We start from the raw sequence: 16399 nt of genomic DNA on the forward strand, positions 1-16399 counted from the left end.
ATGACCCAATGGAGTTGTCCTCAGTGTCCCTTTAAAAGGGTGGACTGAAGCATTCAAGCAAAGTATGCACTGATGCATGTGAGAAAATATTCTGAGGTAACACAATCTTTGCTCCATGAGAAGACTGGCAATTTCACCACAAAGAGGGAAAACAGCTGCCTAGGTACACTGGTACAGCACATACAGCAATCGCAATAATTAGCAGACATGCATTGCAATTCACAGAATGTCACGAAATGTGGTCGCTAGGTTAAATGTAATAGCATTAAATGTACAAGCATATTTTGCAGATTGCAGAGATTTATTTGTTGCTTCAATTATTTATTTCATATATACAGCAACACCTTTGGTCAACAAAAAAAAAGGGCGTGTAGGTGCCAGGAAAGGGGTCAGATTAGATGTGCTAGGTTTCTCTCCTGGAGGAGCAAGGAGAGAATCATTCTCCTGTAACCAGTTGACGGTGGATTCATCCGAATGTGAAGGTCCGATGTTCGACGACCCAAAAGTTACCTAAACGGGCATCTCTGCCAGCCGTCGACCAGAGCATATGCAACAGAGGTGGTCATGTGTAGCCTAAGCACGGACATCTGCACGAACGAAGGAAAAAAAAAAGAGCTGACATTTTGGGTATCACATCAAAAATATGTATAAGCCCACTCAGCAACCAAAAATGACATACACTGTGCATGCATACAACGCATGAATATGTCAGCGCAACTTAACAGTGTTGGCCGTTCATATCATATTGTAATTATGGTGCAGTGAGGCTTGCTGATGAATTAAACAGGCTCTGCTCATCACAAACCTCTCAGCAGCACCTTCCCACAATTAGTGTCCTGACCTTTCAATAAGACAGCTTTCTCCTCCTCGCATTGCTAGAATGCATCAGAACGTTCTTGCTCACAGCATATAAATACGATCAATATGATAAAGCTGACCATGAATGTCATTACGGTTTCTTCCCCTCCCCCCTTATCATCTGCCTGTACTGTATGCACAGCTCTCTTGACCTATCCACATCCAAATGAGAACAACTTAAGGGAATAGTGAGGGCAAAATGAACTTGGTCTATACCAATAAATTACTGTGTTCTAATAATGAAACGTAGAAGTTTTATAGATTACAAAAGTATGGAAACTAAAATACAGCTAAGCCACCAATGGCCACTTTTGTAAGTAAACCACGGTGACGTTACTTAATGTTTACTCCGGCAGTCCAATGCACGACTACACAGCCGTTCACTACTGATTGATGATAAGTGTGTTTTGCAGCATGAGCTGCATCTCGTAAGGATTAAGGGGACTCTCCTGGATAAATTTTTGATGGCTACATGACATTTTCTGAATTGTGACCATGTGGTCTGTGCATGAAAGATACAAGGTTCTCAATGCGGATTTTCAGAAAATAGCAAGGAGAGATAAGAATGCCTTCCTGAACATACAGTGTCAAGCAGTTGAGGACAACAGCCAATTAAGGAACACAAGAGCTCTGTATAAGACAATCAAAGATATCAAAGGAAGCTTCTGTGCTAAGCTGGGCGTGATAAAGGACAAACGAGGCAAGGACCTTACTGAAGCCTCAGAGATAAAGAAGAGGTGGCAGGAATACACAGAAGAACTGTACAAGAAGGACCCGGATGTGCAAACCCAACATAGGACGGTTGTGATTACTGATCTCGAGCCGGGCATCCTGAAGAGTGAAGTTGAATGGGCCTTAGCCAGCCTTGCTAAGAACAAAGCTAGCGGAATTGATGGTATTCCAGCTGAGTTGCTTCAAAACCTCAACCACGATGCTGTTAACACACTGCATACATTATGTCAAAAGATTTGGACAACCCTGCAGTGGCCACAGGATTGGAGGAGGTCACTTTACATCCCCATTCCAAAGAAATGCAGTGCCAAAGATTGTTCCAACTACCGCATGATCGCGCTTATTTCGCATGCTAGCAAGGTGATGTTAAAAATCCTGCAAGGTAGTGTTCTGCCGGTGGGGTTATCACACAGTAGCCCACCGTCAACAGGGTTGTGCCAGTGGATCCCACCGCTGCCACCAAATGTTGTGACAGTGGATCCCACAACTGCCACCAATGTTGTGCCGGTGGGGTTATCACACAGTAGCCCACCGTCAACAGGGTTGTGCCAGTGGATCCCACCGCTGCCACCAATGTTGTGCCGGTGGGGTTATCACACAGTAGCCCACCGTCAACAGGGTTGTGCCAGTGGATCCCGCAACCGCCACCAATGTTGTGCCGGTGGGGTTATCACACAGTAGCCCACCGTCAACAGGGTTGTGCCAAGGAGTTGGTAACGCAGCGCTCGTCACCCATTTCGTGAACGAGGGCTGTCAGCTCCCTGGGCGGTAGCGATGAATCCGAGTCGGCGTTGGTGAGATGAAGAAAAGGCTTTATACACTATTTACAGGTATTTACACAGCAAGATCGGCTCTGGGGCCGAAAGCTAACATAGCCATGTGCGACTGTTCTCGCGCAGCGACGGCCGGGGAGATTCCGCCGCGTCCGCACTGTCAGGGGGCGAACTGCTCCCGATGGACGCTCGTGACGAACTCACACTCGGAGTCTCGAACGGAAGCACTTGAGACTCCGTCGCCGAGAACCGTTGACGCTCAAAATGGTCCAATCCGACGGCAGCACTTTCGCAGGGTCAATGGGAGAGCTTGCTGCGCTCTCGCTTCAAATATGCCGCGGGGCGAGAAGGGGTTCACCGTCAGGACCACGGCGCGCCGTGCTGTCTGGACATTCAGCTCATGTTGAAACACGTCGCTTCTCTCCCTTCGGTACGACTCGCCTCCAGTGCACTGGTGCTGTGCAGAGAAGTATCCAGAGTTTGTGAAGGAGGCGTTCGCCGCAGAAGTTTGGCGTCCGGCTGAATTTCTGGGCGGCTTTGGCCAGGCACAACAGTAGGCTGCAGCAGTATGTGGATCGGGAGCTTCCGGACGTGCAAGCTGGGTTTCGCAAGGGCAGAGGAACTAGAGACCAAATTGCCAACCTTCGCTGGATCATGGAAAAAGCAAGAGAGTTCCAGAAACCCATTTACTTCTGCTTTATTGATAATGCGAAAGCGTTTGACTGCGTAGATCACAGCAGATTGTGGCAAGCTCTCCAAGAGATGGGAGTTCCAATTCACCTCATCTGTCTCCTCAGGAACCTTTATGAAGGGCATGAGGCCACTGTCAGAACTGGGCATGGTCTTACTGATTGGTTTCCGATTGAGAAAGGGGTGAGGCAAGGCTGCATACTGTCGCCCTGCCTATTTAACCTATATGCAGAGTGCATCATGAGGAAGGCCGGTCTGGACGAGTCTTCAGCTGGAGTGAAGATTGCTGGAAAACGTATCAACAACCTTAGATATGCGGATGATACCACTTTAATGGCAGAAAGTGAAGTGGAACTCAAGAGACTTCTGATGCGCGTACGAGAAGAGAGTGAGAAGTTTGGGCTTAAACTGAACATTCAAAAGACGAAGATCATGGCGTCTTGCCCTATCAAGTCCTGGAGCATCAATGGACAAGAAGTGGAAGCTGTGACAGATTTTCTGTTCTTGGGCTCCAAGATTACCTCGGAAGGAGACTGCAGCCATGAAATTAGGAGACGCCTGCTTCTGGGAAAGAGAGCAATGGTTAGCCTTGACCGCCTAGTAAAGAGCAGAGACATTAGTCTGCCAACCAAGATCCGTATAACCCGTGCTATGGTCTTTCCAGTTGTGATGTATGGATGCGAGAGTTGGACTGTGAAAAAGGCTGACCGCCGAAGAATTGACGCGTTTGAGTTGTGGTGCTGGTGAAGACTCTTGAGAGTCCCTTGGACTGCCAGAAGATCAAATCAGTCGATATTGTCGACCATAAACCATGACTGCTCATTGGAGGGTCAAATTCTAAAGTTAAAGCTCAGCTACTTTGGTCATCTGATGAGAAGAGAGGAGTCGCTGGAGAAAGATTTGATGTTGGGAAAGGTTGAGGGTCGCCGGAGAAGGGGTAGGCAGCGAACGCGATGGTTAGATGGCATTCTCGAGGCATTGCAGATGAAGCTATGTGATGTTAAGAAGATAGTGAGAGACCGGAAAGCGTGGCGTGACATGGTCCATAGGGTCACGAAGAGTCGGACACGACTGAACGCCTGAACTGAACTGAACTGGTCTGTGCATGTACAACAGTATGGTGCATGCGCAGAAATAAAAATTGCCTGCAAGCAAATTTCTAGTCTGAAGCCCTGAGGCACTAAAGCCACTCTCTTGTCGTCGGAGTGTGACGCCACGCACCATGTGATGGGTGCATAATAAAAAGCATATAAATGGCACACGGCTACGAATGTGATTTGAACCCATGGCAAGCTACACAGGTCAGATTTTCTGGGCGCTGCATTAAACAACTAAGCTATAGCTTCACCTTGACATCGCACGCATTATACAGCCACTTTCTCATGCTGTGCATCACTGTCTTCATCAACTTCCACTTGTGCACAGTTTAGTCACAAAGCAAGATCATGCAGACAGAAAACATTTCAACATGTGGTCACTGAAAAAAAAAAAAAAAAAGTCGTCTAATGGTCATTTCATATGCCTTAGGGAAACCCTCCAATGTTAAGCAGACTTGCAATAAAAAGTGATTACTCATTGCCATCCAACCGTTTGCAGCCCTATTGCTACAAGAAAAGATAAGCAGCTTTTTCAACCAAAGAGGTTTTGATACAGCTGCATAGCTTTCCTTTGCAGCCTTATCGCTGTGCTTTGGTGGATGCTTATGAGTAATTACTCCCTTATTCCACTAGTCTTGTAGGTCAGAGGGGAAGGGGGCTTCCATCGGCCGAGTCCGTAACTCTGTCTTCTTGGGCAGCCATGCTGTGCTACAGGCCACAACAATTTTTCACACTGTTCTATGCCATTTCTGTGAGAGCACAACATACTGCCTTCTTGTTGTTGTTTTATTCGTGCTGCGAATGGGTTTTACTCTACAAGTAGTTCTTTTAGTCATGACACCACAGGTGCAAATCAAATGTTGCATTTTGATTGTTTTCGGAGTAATAAATGCACCTCTTGCTGCCAAAAAAATATCAACCTACCTGGAAGAATCCACATAACGATTTTTTTTAGATGAGTAGGATTAAACTGTCTGCAGTGCCCCTTTAGGGAAGCAGCAGTGCAAAACTTAAATAACTGGAAGTATGTAAAAGCTGAGAAGCTATTCTATATCTAATCGATAACTTAGACAAAAAAATTGAGTTGCTGCACATTAGTCCCATAGGCATCTGTACTTCGGTGAACCTCCGAAGTTTACTACTTTCTTTCTTTTCTTTTTTTTTTTTTACATACTGCCCATCGAAATTTCTCAGCTGTGTACAGCCCAGCCAAGGAACTGAGTGAAGGCATTCCTTTCATTACAATTTCTCAAGAAATGCAACTGTGTGTGTGTTTTCTGTAATTCTGTCTGCTTTCTTACTACACATATGAAATTTCTAATAGTACTTATCTATACAATAAGGGGAAGTTTGCTGCTGGAGAAGAGTAAAAATACTGGCATATTTCTGTAGATCTTTCCCTGTAATGACAATAGTAACAGAATATCTGTTTTGCAGGAATTTATATTTTCTCTAAGCTGGGGACGGTGGCGGCATTGCTATGGGCAAAATATTTTTCTTAGCTGTGGTAGATATGACCAGCCTTATTTAACTAATAGCTATTTTTAAATTAGTAACTGAGTGCTTTAAACTATAGCTGTAATGAAACATTATTCGTCTTATTTAAATCATCTCCAGGGGCTCCCCCACGCTCTAACATTAGAGGAGAGGAGAGGTGTCAAAACCTGGGAATTCACGAAGTGCTTGCACGAGTATGGACGGAGGTCTGGTTCCACCTGGAGCGGGCATGTCGCCTCTTTAGCGAGCAGTTCTCGGAGCTGTGGTGTCGGCCGCCTGTTTTTTTTTTTCTTTTTTTTTTTGTTCTAGGTTTGGGGGCATGACATGGATGATATAAGTAGGATAGAACTTAAAGAAAACAGCAGTTGCTAACAATGACCAATGAATGTTTCCCGGCATGTTTTTTACTCCACTGAACGGTAAACAATCACTTTTTGATGTGTAAGTACACCAAACAAGCAAGAAGCATTGATAGTATTCTTCAGCTGGTAATTTTGTCTGATAGTTAGCTTCTTATTTAGGTAACCAGAAAGACCTTAAACAGACTATTTTCTGTGACGAAGAAATTGTGCATGGCAGTTACTGCAGACTTAAGTTGTATCCGAGACTATAGAGGGGAAGCAGTTGTTATATTTATTTTTATGTGGCGCATAGGACAAGCAACATTTATGACTCCGACATTGATGAGAAATTGCAATTGAACACTTTACACAAGGGCAGAGGCCGTACTTATGAAAAAAAAAAGAAACTAAAGAACAAGTACTACATAAAATGTGTTTAGAAACTATATGGCATTTCAGGTTACTAGCAAACCTAAGAATGTTGCAAAACATGCGCACCTTTGCACCACGATATAACAGATCAACATAAATCTGTACACGTGCAGCCTTTTATGCAATGCACACAGAAATTCCCAGTGCTCCTGCTGCTATTGGAATAAACGGTAGAATTTCACCCCTGGTGGGCACTTCACGCAGGTGCATTGAGCATCCAATGATGCAATATTGTATGCGTGACATAGCGAAATCCTTACAACTGCAAACATACTGCCTTATGCCGCCATGAAACAGCAAGGCATAGGCTTCCGCTGGGGATCACATAGCGTCGCTTCCATCTTGTGGCATGATTGTTATACTTGCACCGTGGCTCTGTCGCTTTGAAGTTAGGATTGTTATTGTATTCGCCGTACTCTCTTTCATGAGGAAGTCATAATTTCTTCCACCATAAGCCAGCTAAAGACAATGTGTCCCTTTGCATACATGCTCGTCTCCCAGCGCTATTAATAAAATTCTCAGTAGTGTGCAAAAAAAAATAATAACATTCGTTAAGGAGCTGACTTAGAAAAGCAAGGGGGCTGTACATACCCCTTAAGTTGAGTGTTGGGCATCACTGCATCACTGACCTTCATTTTAATGGTGGGCTCGTTACTGCCCGCTATCTAGGCAGCGGGCAGTTACATCATCTTTTACTGTCAAGTTTCAAAGATATTCAGAGCAACATTCCTATTTTGAAAATTTACATTTTAAAATGTCCTGCCGTGTTTCTTACCCCTAAAGCTAGGTATACTTTTTTTATCTGGACGCGGAGTGTTCGACTGCGACAAAGAAAATATAGCTGAAAAAAGTCAGCAGACTGTCCTTCAGATGTGAAGCATTTGCTACATTGTACAGAAAATGCTTTGGACTTCTGCACACTATGCCATCTCATAGACAACATTCGATGCTGCCAAAGGCAGTATGCCTGTGTACCGACTGCATTCGTGCCTGAGAAACAGTTTGTCCTACATCCAAGTCCAAAGTGCAGACATGGATCGTCCAACTGAGCTATGGAGACATCTATCTTAACACTGAGCGTATTCATCAGTGCCACCCTTGACTACAGCAACGGATGCAGAATTACCAGCATTACCGTATCTGTCATGTGGAATGTGATGAAACAGCGAAGCAGTGTGAGAACCTCCTTATAGTGCCAATGGCATCAAGACTACCAGAACAGAAGCTCTCATTAAGTTACTGGCCAGACAACAGAAAGGAAATCAGCAGCTCTTTATGTAGCCAACAGCCACTGTGACTAAACAATGTTGAGGAGAATGTTTTCTCTTCTTAGTTCGTAGTTCTGGTAAGTGGAGAATGAGGTGTGCATTTTTTTTTTTTTTTGCCTGACAGACAATTTGAGAGAAAATAAAACAATGTCCTCATTTCCTACCCAGATTTACATGGTTAATGACATGTACAGAAGAAAAAAAGGCCGCCATAGGTATTTTTCCCTTATCCTACTCACTGAAAATGAGGTTCAGTCATTTATTCGTCTTAATAAGCTTTGGCGGGTCGCGATGGTTAGGTACATACATCGCCACTAACTGCTCAGATGCTTTAAACCGAAGGAGAAGTCAAGAAAATGTGCAATAAGGAACTGTGACATCAAAGTTACACAGGACTACGCGAATGGTATATAACAAAACGAGCCCTTTAAAAGCAGTTATTTTCATAGCTGCAGATAAATCAGGTCATAAATGTACGGCACTGCAGTGTTCTAAAAGGTGAGAGAATTGTTATTTTGAATCTATGGAGCAATGACCTGTAGTAGATGATTTTGGTGCACGAGATGCTGTTTTAAATACCAGAAAGGTTATACACATATATTTCATGCAGAACTTTACAACTAACAAAACATTTTATAAATGTTGCAAACAAGGTCCAGCCCATAGCCTCCTCTATTTTTTCTGTGCCTGCCGGATCCCGGAGCGAACAATGGGAGCGCGCCGTCGCTGCAGTTTCGCGACGCAACCACTCATCGTGGTGGGGGCGCCACTCACGTACGGGTGTTTAACGGGTGCTGCGCATGCAGTTTCAAGGGCGCATTGATGGTCGCGCGCCGCTCGTGAAGCAGGTTCCGCATTTTTCTGTGAATTTCCTGCCCAGTGTAATAGCCGAATAGCTTACCGAAATTGCAATCATTTTTCAATTTTTCAAACTCTGTTTTGTAGTGGTCTACAGTGCGTCGAAGCTTTTCAACCAGTTTTTTGAGATCCCTTTCTCTGCGTTTCGATCTTGCTCTTTCATTTGCAAGTAAGCTGGACACTCCAACATTCACTTGAATTGCTTGGTGTGAAAAATTCGCATGTGTACTATTTGGAGCCTCCTGCGGTTCCTGTTCATTTTCAGGTTTGGCCTGTTCATCTCTTTCTGGATAAGACGGGCTGGCCTCTTGAGAATTGTCCTCTGACATTTCTGCTTCTGTGCCGTCCTGGAACTCCTGCCGCTTTGTAGCCGGCTCAGGTTCCTTTTCGTTGGTTTTCGGAAACGCCCTTTTCCTGATGCTTTCTGTACTTCTTTGATGTAACTGCCTTGGCTTCATGTGCTAAGGGTATTCTGGAAACAAGGAGGACACTACACCTTTCTTGAGGCGGCGCCGTTTGCCCTCCGCAAACTCGGTTTCCTTGAAGTGCCGGCTACACACTCTCGAATAATTCGAGGTTGTTTTCGGCACCCAGTTGTCCCTCCGTATGGCTTTCAACCACTGCTCCCGTAGCGCCGTGTCCGCCGGAATTTCTTGGAACGAGATTCCTGGAATCTTGCTTTTCCCACCTGAGCGGCAACGTGGCACACAGCAGTATGCCATTAAGTACCTGCAAGGCAACTGTCAGCGGCTTAATAATGCGCTTTGATATTACAATCGTATACTTAAAAAGTTCCGTGCAAGCACAAGTTCATCGAGCACAAGCACAACAACAAAACTAAGGGCTGGCAGTCTGAGAAAATGCGACCCCTAATATTGATCGAATTATAGACAGAGTACGCCACAGGCAGATTTAGGCAGGCTACAAATAACATTATTGCTATCCAGACAAAACAATTCTTGGCTCACCGTTGGAAGGGAGCAGATGGTACCGCATGCGTTGATCGTCACCGATTTTTGGGTCCCTGACGCATGAATTTAGCGTCTAAGCAGTGCTGTCACAATAACAAACGCCAGCAAGGTTACGTTTTTGCACGTGTGAGCCAAAGAGAGTGAATCATGAGTGTATAAGGATCAAAATACGCGCTCGTGCGACGGAGCGACTGCGTGGTGCAGCCGCGGCGAATGCAGACGAACCCCAACGTGACTAGCGCCACCACTCGGCGCTAAGTGGCGTAGCAGCAGAGTCGCGTCGACGGCCGCGGAGGGCGCATCCGGCAGGCACAAAAAAATAGAGGAGGCTATGTCCAGCCATATGTATACATTGAGCATTATCGGCAGGTGGCCAGCTTCCACGATACACACGTCTTAGGATCCGGGATTTAGAACTGACATGAACAGTCGTTCCTTCAGGAAGAACGTTAATCACTACTTTTGATGTAGCCAAGTGGACATGTACCTGCCATCTTTATCGCAGCTCAAGCACAGGTGACCGATAGTTCTGAGCCCCACACAAATGTCGCGGCTCTACGACAACAGTTGCTGCTGCAAGAACACAATGGGAGCCCGACAACACTGCATCGCGATCCATGTCCACATTGACGTTGGGCGATTACGTTGTCATGCAAAAGTCTGTACTCACGATCTCACCGCATCCTTTTCGCAATCCTAGTAGCAGCCTCCTTCCGAGCCGGCCATCATCATCATCGCAACTTTTTTCTTGCCTGTTATCTTTTTCTTTGCATTTGGGCGACATCGCGGGCAGGTACGGATAAGTGCCGCGGCGTTCGTTGGAATAAGGTTAGTATTTTGAAAATGCGCTCTGGTTTTTATTTCTAGATTTGTTTAAATGCATTGTGATAGTTTGTGATTTTTTTCCTCTGCCAGGTTCTTCTAGGCATAATTATTTGTTCCGTTTCGATTTAAAAATGACGATAACATGCCTCAGTGTGAGCCCAACCTAGTTGCACGTTTATGAGTTCATATATAGTCGTTTGTTGGTTTCGTCTTTGTGGCCTTGAGCTATTGCAACCGCGGAAGGACAAGGGACAGAAAGAAATGGTACAGCAAGGGGCGCGGAAATTTAATATTGCAGTTGTCGTCGTTGTTCTCTAAGTTGATGGCATATACCTACTCACGCGCTCCGTCCTGTCTGTTTTCTTCTTTGTACTTCGTCCAGTTGCAATATGCGTTAAAGTACTAACCACCAATTAGCCCCCCTTTCCCTGTTATCTTTGTCTCCGTCTTTAGTCCCGATCGAATGTCTGGTCCTACTAGTGTGGTCTGTCACGCTGTTGATGTCTTCTCATCTTGGCGCCGTGTTTTGCTGCTCGTCCTGATAGTTTTGCAAATGGCAGCGTCTAGAATACCGCCAGCACCACCTGTCAGCTAGGCTGCGTCTTACAATTACACCAAAGGAAAATTTCTAGTGCCCTCTCTGATGCTTTGCTCTGGGCGAGCAACTCCGAGTTGCTCGCCCTTGGATGTGGATAGGTCAAGACAGCTGTACATACAGTACAGGAAGATGATAAGGGGGGAGGGGAAGAAACCGTAATGACATTCAGGCTGAGCTTTATCATATTGATCGTATTTATATGCTGTGATCAAGAACGTTCTGATGCATTCTAGCAATGCGAGGAGGAGAAAGCTGTTTTGTTGAAAGGTCAGGACATTCATTGTGGGAAGGTGCTGCTGAAAGGTTTGTGATGACCAGAGCCTTTTTAATTCATCAGCAAGCCTCACTGCACCATAATTACGACATGACATGAACGGCCAACACTGTTAAGTTGCGCTGACAAATTCATGCGTTGTATGCATACACAGTGTCCGTCATTTTTGGTTGCTGAGTGGGCTTACACATATTTTTGATGTGATACTCAAAGTGTGAGCTCTTCTTTTTTTTTTTTGCCTTCTCTCGTGCAGATGTCCGTGTTTAGGCTACACATGACCACCTCTCTTGCATATGCTCTGGTCGACGGCTGGCAGAGATGCCCGTTTAGGTAATTTTTGGGTCGTCGAACATCGGACCTTCACATTTGGAAGAATCCACCGTCAAGTAGTTACAGGAGAATGATTCTCTCCTTGCTCCTCCTGGAGAGAAACCTAGCACATCTAATCTGACCCATTTCATGGCACCTGCACGCCCTTTTTTGTTGACTAAAGGTGTGGCCGTATATATGAAATAAATAATTGAAGCAACAAATAAATCTCGGCAATCTGCAAAATATGCTTGCACATTTAATGCCAGTACACTTAACCTAGCGATTACATTTCTTGACATTCTGTGAATTGCAATGCATGTCTGCTAATTATTGCGATTGCTGTATGTGCTGTACCAGTGTACCTAGGCAGCTGTTTTCCCTCTTTGTGGTGAAGTTGCCAGTCTTCTGTTGGAGCAAAGATTGTGTTACCTCAGAATATTTTCTCACATGCATCAGTGCATACTTTGCTTGAATGCTTCAGTCCACCCTTTTAAAGGGACACTGAGGACAACTCCATTGGGTCATTGGTCTCAGTAAATATTTGATTATTTCTCTCATTGTGGCTGTGTTGTCTGGCAGCAATTGTGGCATATAGTATTTATTGGTGAGAAAATTTAAAATGGAAGCCTTCCCATGAGTCGATTCATGATGACCTTGCTGAAAAGGACGTGTCACTGCCACATTAGAGTGGCTCACGACACAATATATCTTGCAGTAATCTACACCAAAACCTCTTTGTGGAAGCATGCATTTTACTTTCAAAATTGGCCGGTAATGGCAGCATCTTTGTTCTGTTTCTTGGTCTTTCCATCGTTTTAAACCCTCTGCTTTCATTTTAAGTGGTCTCTTTAATGGTTTGTGGGGTTTAATGTCCCAAAGCGACTCGTGTGGTCTCTTTGAGATTAGAACACTGTATCTTAGCGATACAGGAAAACTGCTTTCCATCCTCCTAGTGTCCCTTCAAAGGAATCCGACAATAAAACACAATTCACAATAAGTATTTCAATATGTATTGCCATTTGCCTACTTTTTGCCTGTGGCTACTTGGAGCTTGTTTTACTTCACAAAAGGAGCTTTTTTTAACAAAATAAATACAGTGTAAATTTCACTGGATGACTAATTAACCATATGAACAACTCCCTCTTGCGTAAACTCTCTGAACATCTCGAATGTGTTTCGTCAGCACTTCATTACTTCTGGGCTGCCATGAATGGCAGCTATGGCATGTGGTTTTTATGGTAGGCAACCACCTTGGCAGGAATGTTGCTTTGTGAGCTGCGTCGATTAGTGTCTGCCCAAGACTTGGACATCACTTAGGAATATACACGGTCAGCAGTAGGACGATGTACATCGGACCTGTGTTGGCAGTGACTTTTTCAGAATTGCAGCGTTGGAACCAAGGACCATATGGCATTACCTTGGCCTGCATGCATGACAACACAACAAAAACAGGACATAACTCCACCTAACTGACAGAATTAAAATCTCCATGCAGGCCTTGTTCTCAACACATCACTAAAAGCATAGTCCTGCTAAAAGCAACAAGCACTGTTTGCCATGTCAGTCAAAGCAATGGTTCTAGCAAAACTACTTTCGCTGTGTAGTGTTAATATTTTTAACAGTGAAAATTTACGCAGTTTTGTTACTCTTGCAATGATATATGTCCATATACCTTTTTATCCCATAGCTGCAGTTGGCTATCATGACAATTGGAGTACTTTGTGACCACCCGAGGGTATTGAATGTCCTGAAATTGAGATGCATGTGTGTATTTTGACACTACACAAACAGTATGCAGTCCGCAATAAATGTTCCGTCTTGCACTGGCAAGCAGACTGCTTAAATCTTTGAAAATGCAACACATCATTAGCATGATTGTGTGAAACAATATGAAGGGATATCAGTCCATATCTTTGCAGCTTTCCCAGCTGGCCTGTTTTCCCTAAGGCAGAGGAAATAATTACTTGGTAAACTTTGTTTTTGGTGTATGCTGCAACTAGTCGCAAGGGCAATGACTGGACAAAGATGGAACCACGAACGCAGCACTGTTTATTTATTGCTTGGCACTAGTCTACATGCTTGTCTACAATGATAAGCACAACAGGGCAAGTAGAAATAACATCGATCGAATAGGATGCCGTGGGATGTTTTCTGAAAAAAAAAAACACTACTACAGGAATTCGACACAAGAACTGTCTAGAGCTAGAGCAGCTGGAAGATAAATACTGTGCAAAAATACCAGGACTTTCACAGCTTGCGCTTCGAGCCTTCAACTTTAGGAGCAAAACTAGAGGCAGGACTGTGTCGGGAGATGTGGAGAGCATTTTTTCTTTGCGCAGGCGGTCTACCTCCCGGCACTCCTAAGTACAGAAGCTTACTTGAAAATATACCTGGATTCCACGGTTGCATGACTAGTCCAGTAGGCCGGCAGCGAGTCGCTTGAGAGCTGTGATGAATAGCTGGCCTTCCCGGTTAGTCCCGGGCTGGCTACCACACCGGAGCTTCATAATAGATTAGCTGTGCCAAGCTGCCTGCATCAATTGGACACTGAATTCCGTGTTTGTACATCCGATAAAGGCAACGAAAATGGCAAAACAATTGCCCTGCGGATACACTAACCGTCCTCTTGAAATCCAGGATAGAGAGGCAATTTCGTACAAATTACAGGCTCCAACCGGCCTTTTTATACTGGTATTTCGAGGTGATTAAAGTTTACCACTGCTACTAAATACTGGTGTCGAAGTCGAGGACAACGATAAAAATGACAGCGAGATTCCATTCAACTACGCACTCGGTCGGAGACGAGTTTTTCGCATCCCATGTGTTGCGCTACTTGCGCTGTGCACCTTACTTCCGGATGATCCAAAGGCAGTGACTGGTATAAATTTCGGGAAATGCAAGGAAGTACATGGAATGCTGACCACACCATTTACTTGCAACATACTGCAGGCATGTTCCATCGACAAGGGCGGGCTGACACGCATTGCAGAACTAGCGTCGCAGAGTCCACAGGTCGGAGATGGTGCTATCTGTAACTAAGAGAACGCATGGGAATATCACAGCTTGCCGCGTGACGAACAGCAGTACGCGAGGCCGAAGCTCAAGGAGTATTATAACAAGTGGAAATGAACACGTACGGCCACACGGCTACGATATTCAAACTAGGATGTCAAGAAACCCATCCGCAACCATCGCCACAGCCATGTCCGGCTTGCGAGCGATCACGGAGCCGGCGGCGACACTGGCGACCACTATCGGCCTATCGCTAGAAACGGTGACGAGAAGCGGCAGACATTTTACAAACAAAACATTAAACAAAGTTTACGTCACATCCGGCAAGTTATTCCTCCTCACTTCTTTCAGCTGGCGCATGCGCAGAAGCGACGGAGCATTCCAATAAAGAAGGTCCAGAGAACTAGAAGGCCTTTCAGGTATGATCTGGATCAAATTCCATTAGAATATGCTGTGGAAGTGAGGAATCGATTTCAAGAATTAGATCTAGAAGACAAAGAGCCCGAAGAGATGTGGACTGATGTTCGTGATATAATACAAGAAGTTGCTACTAAGGTAGTTCCAAAGCAAAAGAAATGCAAAAAAGCAAACTGGTTATCTGAAGAGGCTTTGCAAATAGCTGAGGAAAGGAGGATGGCAAAAGTTATGGGGGAAAGAGAAAGATACAAGGTTCTCAATGCGGATTTTCAGAAAATAGCAAGGAGAGATAAGAATGCCTTCCTGAACATACAGTGCCAAGCAGTTGAGGACAACAGCCAATTAAGGAACACAAGAGCTCTGTATAAGACAATCAAAGATATCAAAGGAAGCGTCTGTGCTAAGCTGGGCGTGATAAAGGACAAACGAGGCAAGGACCTCACTGAAGCCTCAGAGATAAAGAAGAGGTGGCAGGAATACACAGAAGAACTGTACAAGAAGGACCTGGATGTGCAAACCCAACATAAGACGGTTATGATTACTGATCCCGAGCCGGGCATCCTGAAGAGTGAAGTTAAATGGGCCTTAGCCAGCCTTGCTAAGAACAAAGCTAGCGGAATTGATGGTATTCCAGCTGAGTTGCTTCAAAACCTCAACCACGACGCTGTTAACACTCTGCATACATTATGTCAGAAGATTTGGACAACCCTGCAGTGGCCACAGGATTGGAAGAGGTCAGTTTACATCCCCATTCCAAAGAAAGGCAGTGCCAAAGATTGTTCCAACTACCGCACGATCGCGCTTATTTCGCATGCTAGTAAGGTGATGTTGAAAATCCTCCAAGGTAGGCTGCAGCAGTATGTGGATCGGGAGCTTCCGGACGTGCGAGCTGGGTTTCGCAAGGGCAGAGGAACAAGAGCCCAAATTGCCAACCTTCGCTGGATCATGGAAAAAGCAAGAGAGTTCCAGAAACCCATTTACTTCTGCTTTATTGATTATGCGAAAGCGTTTGACTGCGTAGATCACAGCAGATTGTGGCAAGCTCTCCAAGAGATGGGAGTTCCAATTCACCTCATCTGTCTCCTCAGGAACCTGTATGAAGTTCAAGAGGCCACAGTCAGAACTGGGCATGGTCTTACTGATTGGTTTCCGATTGAGAAAGGGGTGAGGCAAGGCTGCATACTGTCGCCCTGCCTATTTAACCTATATGCAGAGTGCATCATGAGGAAGGCCGGTCTGGACGAGTCTTCAGCTGGAGTGAAGATTGCTGGAAAACGTATCAACAACCTTAGATATGCGGATATGATACCACTTTAATGGCAGAAAGTGAAGTGGAACTCAAGAGACTTTTGATGCGCGTACAAGAAGAGAGTGAGAAGTTTGGGCTTAAACTGAACATTAAAAAGACAAAGATCATGGCGTCTTGCCCTATCAAGTCCTGGAG

The 16399-nt window shown here is 44.9% G+C and overlaps 1 long non-coding RNA gene across 1 annotated transcript; it reads right to left on the bottom strand.

Annotated features, from left to right (window-relative positions):
- Positions 1-355: 355 nt before the first annotated feature.
- On the bottom strand, positions 356-14710 carry LOC146210105 (uncharacterized). Its single transcript, XR_014703512.1, has 3 exons — positions 14664-14710; positions 14471-14561; positions 356-587 (listed from the first exon to the last, which is right to left on the bottom strand). It is a non-coding gene; the product is annotated as an uncharacterized LOC146210105 (long non-coding RNA).
- Positions 14711-16399: the final 1689 nt, after the last annotated feature.

The sequence above is a fragment of the Amblyomma maculatum genome, chromosome 1 (genome assembly GCF_055883805.1).
Source record: "Amblyomma maculatum isolate TAMU_Amacu chromosome 1, ASM5588380v1, whole genome shotgun sequence".
In the NCBI taxonomy this organism is placed as follows: domain Eukaryota; kingdom Metazoa; phylum Arthropoda; class Arachnida; order Ixodida; family Ixodidae; genus Amblyomma; species Amblyomma maculatum.